This window comes from Canis aureus, chromosome 28 (genome assembly GCF_053574225.1).
Source record: "Canis aureus isolate CA01 chromosome 28, VMU_Caureus_v.1.0, whole genome shotgun sequence".
NCBI classification, from domain to species: Eukaryota; Metazoa; Chordata; class Mammalia; order Carnivora; family Canidae; genus Canis; species Canis aureus.
This window is the reverse complement of record NC_135638.1, coordinates 37,485,607-37,495,499: the sequence shown is the minus strand read 5'-3', so window position 1 is coordinate 37,495,499 and position 9,893 is coordinate 37,485,607. Positions and strand designations below refer to the sequence as shown.

The 9,893-nt window shown below is 36.7% G+C and overlaps 1 pseudogene; it reads right to left on the bottom strand.

Moving 5' to 3' along the window:
* Positions 1-3,375: 3,375 nt before the first annotated feature.
* LOC144300251 (ATP synthase peripheral stalk subunit d, mitochondrial pseudogene) lies at positions 3,376-3,880 on the bottom strand (annotated as a pseudogene).
* Positions 3,881-9,893: the final 6,013 nt, after the last annotated feature.

Sequence of the window (9,893 nt, the reverse complement as noted above, 5' to 3'; positions counted from 1 at the left end):
ATAATTCATGTCCCCCATCCTCTCACACTCACATCACCTCCTCTATTATCAACATCACCAAACAGCGTCCTCCATTTGTTAAAACTGATGAACCTACATTGATTGATCATTATCAGCCAGAGTATTTGGTTTACATCAGTGTTTCTTGGTGCTATACATTCTATGGGTTGGACAAATGTAATGACTTATCTACCATTATAGCATTATATGGAGTAGTTTCACTGCCCTAAAAATCCTCTTGGTCCGTCTATTTACCCTTTCCTGTCCCCCATTGAACCCTAGCAACCACTGTTCTTCATTCTGTCTCCATAATTTTGCCTTTTCCAGAATATCATCTAGTTGAATCATACAAGATTTAGTGTTTTCAGATTGGCTTCTTTCACATAGTAATACGCATTTTAGTTTTTTCCAGACCTTTTCATAATTTGATGGGTCATTTCTTTTTAGCATTAAATAATATTCCAAATATTCCATTGTCTGGATATATGACAGTTTGTTTATCCATACGCCTACTGAAGAACATCTTGCTTGCTTCCAGATTTTGACGATTACAAATAAAGCTGCTCTAAACATCTGTGTCCAGGAATTTGCTGGACATAAGTTTTCAATGCCTTTGAATAAAAGCCAAGAAGTGCAATTGCTAGATTGTAATGTAATGTAAAAGTGCTGTATTGTAAGAAACAACCAAATTGTCTTCCATAGTGGTTGTACCATTTTGTACTCCTGCCAGCAATGAATGAGGGTTCCTGCTGCTCTGCATATTCTCAAGCATTTTGTGTTGTTAACTTGTTTTTTTAATGTGCAAAAGAGGGGGATCTGTGCACAAAAGTGTACTTAATAACTAATATTTTAAATAACTCAAGATTTAATTGTACACGTTAGAAACAAGTTTTTAAGGCTCACATCTTATGTTTTTATAAATTAGCTAATAAGTCAAACAACTTAAGTTTCTCTAAATATTTAACACCAATAAACCCTACTTTTTTAAAGATAGATTTATTTATTTGAGAGAGAGAGCACAGCAAAGGGAACAACAGAAGAAAAAGCAGGCTTCCCACTGAGAAGGGAGCCCACATGGGGCTCAGTCCTAGGACCCTGAGATCCCGACCTGAGCTGAAGACAGATGTTTAACCTATTGAGTCACCTAGGCACCCACCCCCAACAAACCCTATTCAACAGTTAAAATTACAATTACAAATTTAATAATTTTTTTTCTCTCAGACATTTTCTTTGGCAGGGGAGAGAACTGAAAATATTTAAGTTCTACTCTTACTCAATTTCAATTATACAATATAGTGCTATGATCTATATTCACCATGTTAGCTCCTCAGATTTTATTCATCTTATAGCTAAAAGTTTGTACCTTTTTTTACCAAACCTATCCCTGTCTCCCTCACCTCCAGCCCCTGGCAACCAGTTTTCTACTCTCTGTCTCTATTAGTGACTTTTTTTTTTTTCAAATCCACATATAGGGCAGCCTTGGTGGCTCAGCGGTTTAGTGCTACCTTTGGCTCAGGACTGAGTCCTACGTCAGGGTCCCTGCATGGATACTGCTTCTCTCCCTCTGCCTGTGTCTCTGCCTCTCTCTTTTTGTGTCTCTCATGAATAAATAAATGAAATCTTTAAAAAAACTAAATCCACATATACATGATATTAGGCAGTATTTATCATTCTCTGTCCTGCTTATTTCATTTAGCATTATGCCATCAATGACCATCCATTTAGTCACAAACAGCAGGATTCTCTTCATTCTTATAGATGAATAATATTCCATTGTGTATATCTCCTTTATCAATTCATCTGTTGATAGACACTTAGGATATTTCCATATCTTAGCTTTTGTGAATAATGCTACAGTGAACATGGAATGAATATACCTCTTCAATATCCTGTTTTCATTCCCTTTGGATATATATGCAGAAGTGAGATTACTGGATCTTATGGTAGTTCTGTTTTTCATAGGGGCTGCACGAATTTACATTTCCAGCAGCAGTGCACAAGGGTCCCCATGCACCATATGCACCATATCCTCGCCAACATTGTTATCTCTTGTCTTTTTTATCATAGCCATACTTACAAGTATGAAGTGATATCTCATTGTGGTTTTGATTTGCATTTCCCTGATAATTAGTGATGTAGAGCATCTTTTCAATTGGCCATTTGTATGTCTTCTTTGGAAAAACGTCTGTTCAGTTCCTCTGCCAAGTTTTTGGTTTTGTTGTTGTTGTTGTTGTTACCAAATTGTGTAAATTCCCTGTATATTTTGGATTTAGCCCCTTACCAGGTATGATTTGCCAATATCTTCCCACATTCAGTAGGTTGCCTTTTCATTTTGTTGATGGTTTCTTTTGCTGTGCCGAAGCTGTGAGGTTGGATATAATTTCACTTATTTTTACTTTTGTTGCCTTTCCTTTGGTGTCAAATCTAAGAAATCATTACCAAGACCAATGTCAAAGAGGCTTTTTCCTATGTTTTCTTCTATGAGTTTTATGGTTTCAAGTCTTATGTTCAAATCTTTCATCTATTTTGAATTGATTTTTATGTATGGTGAGACGTGGGGATCGGAGTCCAGTTTCATTCTTCTGCATGTGGCTGCCCAGTTTTCCCAACACTATTGTTTGAGGAGACTGTCCCTTCCCCCATTACATATTCTTGGCTCCTTTGTCATAAATTAATTGACTATGTGTTATTAATTATTATTCCTGGGCTTTCTATTCTGTTCTATTGATTTAAGTGTCTGTTTTTATGCCAATACCATACTGTGCTAACTTTGCAGTATAGTTTGAAATCAGGGAGCATGATGTCTTCAGCTTTGTTCTTTCTCAAGATTGCTTTGGCTATTCAAACTGTCAACTATTTCTAAAAATACAGAATTTTAAAAGGCACAAAAATTGAAAAACCCATTGCTACACTTTCCTAAAATTGTTAATAATATAAACTTAATTTTTAAAAAATTATCCTCTCTATACATATCTTCTTAGATAACAAGGTTGTTTTTCCTGACTAAGGTGAATACAAGTCCTATTTCAGGTCAATTTGATTACCAATTCAAGAGTATCTATTAGAAATTTAGAACCTCAATTCAAGTGTGAATTTGGGGAACAGGTAAGGACTATAATACAGAAAACTGGGAGAACATCCAAGACAATTAAACTGTGCCAAGAAAGTTATGGAACCAGACCCCTTTTTATAATAGTAATAAAATCTTCAAGGCTTATTTCATTTTAGAACTTGGTATGTTACATTTCGCACTATTTTTTTCTTCTTAATCATGATCTCTTACACAACTTTTGAAATAATTTCTTTCACAGCTTCATTTTTTTTTTACCATATCATTATTTTTAATGTCCAACGTTTATAATATGAGGGCCAGGGCTTTCTCCTCAACTCAAGTTTATAAGTTTTCAATTGGCTTGTGAGGCCAATAGGGATACTTCTTCTTGTCTAATTTGGTTTCTGGGAAGACTTCATTCAGGTCCTCAATGGTCATCTGATCAAATGGAATTATGTTCTTCATCTTCTCCAGCTCTTTTTCATATTCTTCAATCCTGGCCTTTGAGAGAGACAAAAACTCAGCACAGCTTTTCACATCTTCTTTTTCCTCAGCATCCACCTAGACAGTGTATTTATCCTCTGGCACAGGAAACTTCAGGGCATTAAACTTCTTCTCAAAGTCATCTACCAAGCCAGACTTTGCCACATTGGCCTTGTAGTAAGCACAGTTGATAGCAGGTGGTTTCTCAGGAAGAGTAGCGAACCTGGAGGTAAGCATCTCATTCCAGGATTTCAGGGAGTTGGCAATGGCCTTCTGGTTTCGGGGTATGATCTCCCCAAAAGCTACCCAGTCAATGGTTTTTAGAGCAAGTTTTCACCCAGCCATCTTGAGATCCTTCACTGACCCCGGCGGACCACAGTCCACTCACAGTTTCATTAATAGAATTTTGCACAGACACATACTCTCGCTGTAATACTTTACAGAATATTTTACTGTTTGATTTGACCTAAACTTCATTCCATACATGCATGGTTTGAATTGAGTAATATACATTGTGTTCTGTCAATATAAATGAAGAATTACATATGCTTTTGCCTACTTCTTTTGAGAAACATTAAAAATTCATTATAATTTTAACAAAACTAGTTCTATTTTTTGATACTCAAACAACAGAGATTGGTCAGCTGGAATCCTGTAAACTATCTCCTCTCTCTTTAACACTACACAAACATCTGTGATTGTGTCAAGCATCCTTGCTCTCCAGCAAGGACAAAGGTGTCCAGGCACATCTTGATTTTCTTGATTCCTTTCTATTGGAGAGAAACATTGAATTGGCTACTCTCCAGAATGTTTTAGTAGAGATTAATATCAGATTCCTCCACATGACAAAACATGGCAGGTAGGATGACATGTCAGCAGGGTATCAAAGATCTAAGTTGTAAAGGTCATGAGTTCATGACGTTGTTTCCAATTTTAACTTTATTAAGTCCTTCTTTAGAATCATTTTTTAAATATGTTTTAAATTTTCCCTTTCTTAGCTATCAGCTCTTCAGAGTTTTCATTATGTGTGTATATGTGTATTTGTGATTCATACAGTTATATGTAGGACAAAGAAAAGAAAAGGTATGGAGAAAACAGTAAGGTCTCTCATAACTTAAATGAATAAATAATATGAACATTTATGTTTATAGCATTTCCTTTAACTGGTATGAAAACATGCAATTTCTACAAATGTGTTTTAGAAATGTTTTTAATTAACAAGCTTTGGGGTTAATGAGTTACATTATGGATAGTTAAAGTCTCTATAGTAAAACAATCAACAACAAAATCCTTATCTCCATACTGAATGTCAGGAAAATAAAGAATCTGTAACCTATGATAAATGTGACAGACACTCTTATTTAAAATCATTGAATTAGACTGAGCAGACAAGTAACAGGGCTTTGTGTTTAGTATGCTGAGTGGTAAGTATTCTGTATTTCTTAGGGAAAAGAAAACATTTTACAGAGGACATCTAAATAAAGAAAAGATGTTTAGGTCTAAGGAGATTGGGAAATTGCTTTTCTTCTGTGTAAGACTTCCTGTCCATATTTCACTTTTAATCGAGGCCAGAAAAATAATTATAAAGTATAATTCTCCTTGATGGCATAAGCTCCTGATTCCACACTGATCTCTGCCAGAGGCGGTACCAAACTGGACTTCATGGCAAAGCTGCCCTGGATACTTACAAATGCAGGTGATAGTGATATACAAGATAGCCACTCTGAACACATGGGGGACCTTAAAGGGGACTATTCCTGAATTATATTCGCATAAGAAATATAATCAGAAAGGCTTAATTTACAAATGTAAGTGCACTCTCTCATGCATGTTGAGTGTGAACTACCTTTACATCACTTTTAAGATTCTGAATCAGCCAAGTGGCATACTTAGATAAAATGAGAGGAAAAGAATTTTATAGTTATCTAGCAAGTGTATCATAGTGCATTCTATTCATATTTTTGAGCTGAGATACTCAGACACAAAGATAAAGAAACAGGGCAGCCCCAGAGGCGCAGTGGTTTAGCGCCGCCTGCAGCCTGGTGTGTGATCCTGGAGACCTGGGATCGAGTCCCACATCAAGCTCCCCGCATGGAGCCTGCTTCTCCCTCTGCCTGTGTCTCTGCCTCTGTCTCTCTCTCTCTGTCTCTGTCTATGAATAAATAAAATCTTAAAAAAATATATAAAGAAACAAATTGTAATATTCGTAGGTGAATGTTTGAATCATTACAAACTTTTATAATGTTTATGTCCTATGCTGAGTACACATAAACACTCCAAGTGATTGGGTATAATTCAAAAATTAAAATATTGGAATTTATTTAATGAAATTTTATATGTAAAATGCTATATATGGCAAAATGAGTTATGACACACCCCTCTGATCTTGAAGGAGAAACAAAATAGTATATGTTGGAATGTGTTTAAAATAATAAAAATTAGTCAAAGTCCATGGTACAGCAATTTCCCAAAGAGCAGCTACTGTGAACTCAAGCAGAGCAGAGTATAGGTAACAGTCTAATGTTATAGTTCCAGAAAGTGGTCTCTAAAATCAATCTACTTGGATCCAAATCCTAGCTCTACCACTTGATAGCTGAGTGACCTTAGGAAGTATCCATCTCCTCACTGTCAACAGGAATAAAAACCCACTTTAAGTGACTGATATGTCTAGGTTAGACTTAACTTTAGGCTTCTTTTGAATAAATACAAAGGTAACACTTTCAGAACAGCCAGTGACCAGCTGCCATTTGGTCTCTATTTTAGCCCACCTAGTTAACTACTTGCCATTTTCAGTCCTCTGCTCATGCTGTAAATAACATTTTCATTTCTTTGGGTAGATCTGGGTCTACTTTTGAGGAGGTAGCCACAGAAGACTTTTCCCTGAGAGCAGTGACTGCTTTAAAGAGGAGAGGTGTTCCTACCCTCCTAGCATCTCAGGCATCACATAAAAGTGCATCTGGCTTAAAACTTGGGACTGTCAAGTTTTAAGCTGTCAACCCTGTTTGCTATAAACACCACCAGATCAGGCTGAGAACTCTCTTGTATACCTTGGACCTGCAAACTTTCCTTTCGAGCCACAGCTACAGCTTGACCTCCGTATGTGTCCTTTTTGGATGGACCTCATATCACCACCCTCCAGCCTGCAACAGGCTAAATTAGTCCTACCAAATTCTCTCTCCTGGGACCTCACACTGTACTTAAACACATTCGCAGGAAACCGTTTTGCCTATATTATTCCTAAGCTATATCTTAAACTTTTCCAGCATGAAGACAGAGTACTTACTGTTCACTCCACTCAGTACTTTGACTAGAGCTCAATAATGTAGTTGAGAGGGCTGATTCCAGAGAATAAGAGAAATCAGCATAAATCTTGCCAATATACTGTAAAATGTTACTTTGCATATAGGGCAACCTTAGAATGGGAAGCTTATTCACCAATAGGTGGCGCTGGTGGTTTAATTTCTGAACAGATTATTGACACAGAAAAGCAGTAAATTGCCAAGAATGTCTAATTTCGTTTTCCATCCCTGCATTGCATTTCTAGCTTCCGATATCCTCACCACCTTTCTCATATCTGTCTGCCTCTGCCCTAAATAACTCCAGCCTGAACACTTGGAACAGCTTCCTTAACCTGGCTTCAGAGTTTTCAACTCTCTTTCAAGCTATCCCTGAAATTTCTACTGAATCACATCTATAAAAGCTGATCTTGGGGTGCCTGGCTGGCTCAGTCGGTAGAACATTCAACTCGTGATCTCAGGGTTGTGAGTTTGACCCCCACGTTGAGTAGAGATTACTTAAAAATAAAATATTTTTTAAAAGCTGATCTGATCATGTCAGTTCCCTGCTCAAACCTGAAGGAGCTCTCCATAGCTTCCAGTGCCAAATCCAAATAATCAACCTGGTTCTCAAACTGTTATTGTTTGCAACGTCGGTAATTTTTTTAGAAATATTTTATTTATCTACTTGAGACAGAGAGAGAAACGGTGAGGGTGCAAGCACAAGCAGGAGGCAGAGGGAGAGGGAGAGGTCTGGCTTGAGGTGGGAGCCGACTGGAGGGCAGGGCTCTATCCCCGAACCCTGGGATCCTGACCCAAGCAGAAGGCAGACACTTACCTGATTGAGCCATTTACACACCCCCAACACTGGTAATTTTTACTTTCAATTTATTATCTGGCTCAACTTGTCTTCTCAATTGTTCTTCTAAGCAAAGGTGACCCATATATATTCTTATACTCCCACTCAATGCCTGCAGATTGCTCCATTGGAATTAATCTTTCCATTGTTTATTCCCAAAGCATTTTGCTCCTGTAAGACTGTCCTATCCCTCTAGAGTCATTTTCAAGATCAGATGAGAGACATATGCTCTCTTTCAAAATACTGTGAACTTCCAGAGAGAAGGGATATGTATGTATTCATGGGAGACAGAGAGAGAGCGAGCGAAAGATTAGTTTAAAAGTATAACAAATTGTTATCGTGTCTCAACAACAAAAATTCTTGCCAATACCACCACAAAGAAGCAAAAGGAATTCAGTGGAGAAAGAGCAGTCTTTTCAAAAAATAGTGCTAAAGAAATTGGTACCCATATGCAAAAAGAGAAAAGAGAACACAGAGACCTTACACCTTTCACAAATACTAACTCATAGATCATAGACCTAAATGTACAATGCAAAACTTCTAGGAGAATAAATAGAAGAAAATCCAGATATACTTGGTTTTGGTAATGAGTTTTAACTACAACACCAAATGTATGATCCATGAAGGAAAAACTGTTTAGTTGGACTTTATTAAAATTAGCAACTTTTGTTCTGCAAAAGACACTGTTAACAGAATGAAAAGACAAGACACACACTAGAAGAAAATATGTTAAAACCTTATATTTGATAAGGAACTTATTTCCAAAATACAGAAAGAGCTCTTAACTCTACAATAAGACGATAAGAAAAATTCAACAATAAGAAAATTACCCATTTTTTTAATTACCCAATTTTAAAGAGACAAAAGACCTGTCTGATCAGACACCACACCAAAGAAAATAATCAGATGGCAAATAAGAGTATGAAAAGATACTCAACATCATTTGTGATTAGGGGATTGCAAACTGAACCTATAAGGAAATACCAACCCGCATCGATTAGAAAAGCTAAAATTTAAAGAAAAAAAAAAAAGAAAATTAAAAGCCTGACAATATCAATTGGTGGAGCAACAAGAATTCTCTTTCATCGTTGATGGAAATACAAAATGGTGCAGTTTGGTAGGTTCTTACAAAGCTAGCTATTGTCTTTTTTTTTTTTTTTTTTAGCTATTGTCTTTTTTTGAGAGAGTGCATGCAAGTGGAGGGGGACAGGCAGATGGAGAGAATCTTTTTTTGTTTGTTTGCTATCAGATTAAAAACATATTTTATTGGGCAGCCCCGGTGGTGCAGCGGTTTGGTGCCACCTGCAGCCCCGGGTGTGATCCTGGAGACCTGGAATCGAGTCCCACGTCAGGCTCCCTGCATGGAGCCTGCTTGTGTCTCTGCCTCTCTCTCTATCTCTCTCTCTGTGTTGCTCATGAATAAATAAATAAAATCTTTTAAAAAAACATTTTATTATGATATATTCAAGATTCTGTTCAAAATATTAATTTTTCAATAAATATCTGAAAATGTAAATGAATGCAAGACAGTATGCTACACAACATGAAAAGCTATATTAAGTCTTCCCTTATTATCTAACAAACAAATCAATCACATCCAAAAACACATTGAATACTATAGGTCATGCTGATATGAGTTGTTTTGTATCTGCAAGGGTTTCTTTTTAATTTCAATTCAATTAGTTTTAAATTCAATTAGTTAATATAAAATGTATTATTGGTTTCTGAGGTAGAGGTCAGTGATTCATGAGTCTTATAAAATACCCAGTGCTCGTTATATCCTATGCCCTCCTTAGTATTCATTACCCAGTTACCCCATCTCCCACTCCCTCCCCTTCAATGACCTTCAGTTTGCTTCCTAAGATTAAGAGTCTCTTATAGGTCATTTTTGCTTTTGTTTCTTTTGCCTTCGTGGATGTATCTTGCAAGAAGTTACTGTGGCCGAGTTCAAAAAGGGTGTTGCCTGTGTTCTCCTCTAGGATTTGGATGGAATCTTGTCTCACATTTAGATCTTTCATCCATTTTGAGTTTATCTTTGTGTATGGTGAAAGAGAGTGGTCTAGTTTCACTCTTCTGCATGTGGATGTTCAATTTTCCCAGCACCATTTACTGAAGAGACTGTCTTTCTTCCAGTGGATAGTCTTTCCTCCTTTATCGAATATTAGTTGACCATAAAGTTGAGGGTCCACTTCTGGATTCTCTATTCTGTTCCATTGATCTATGT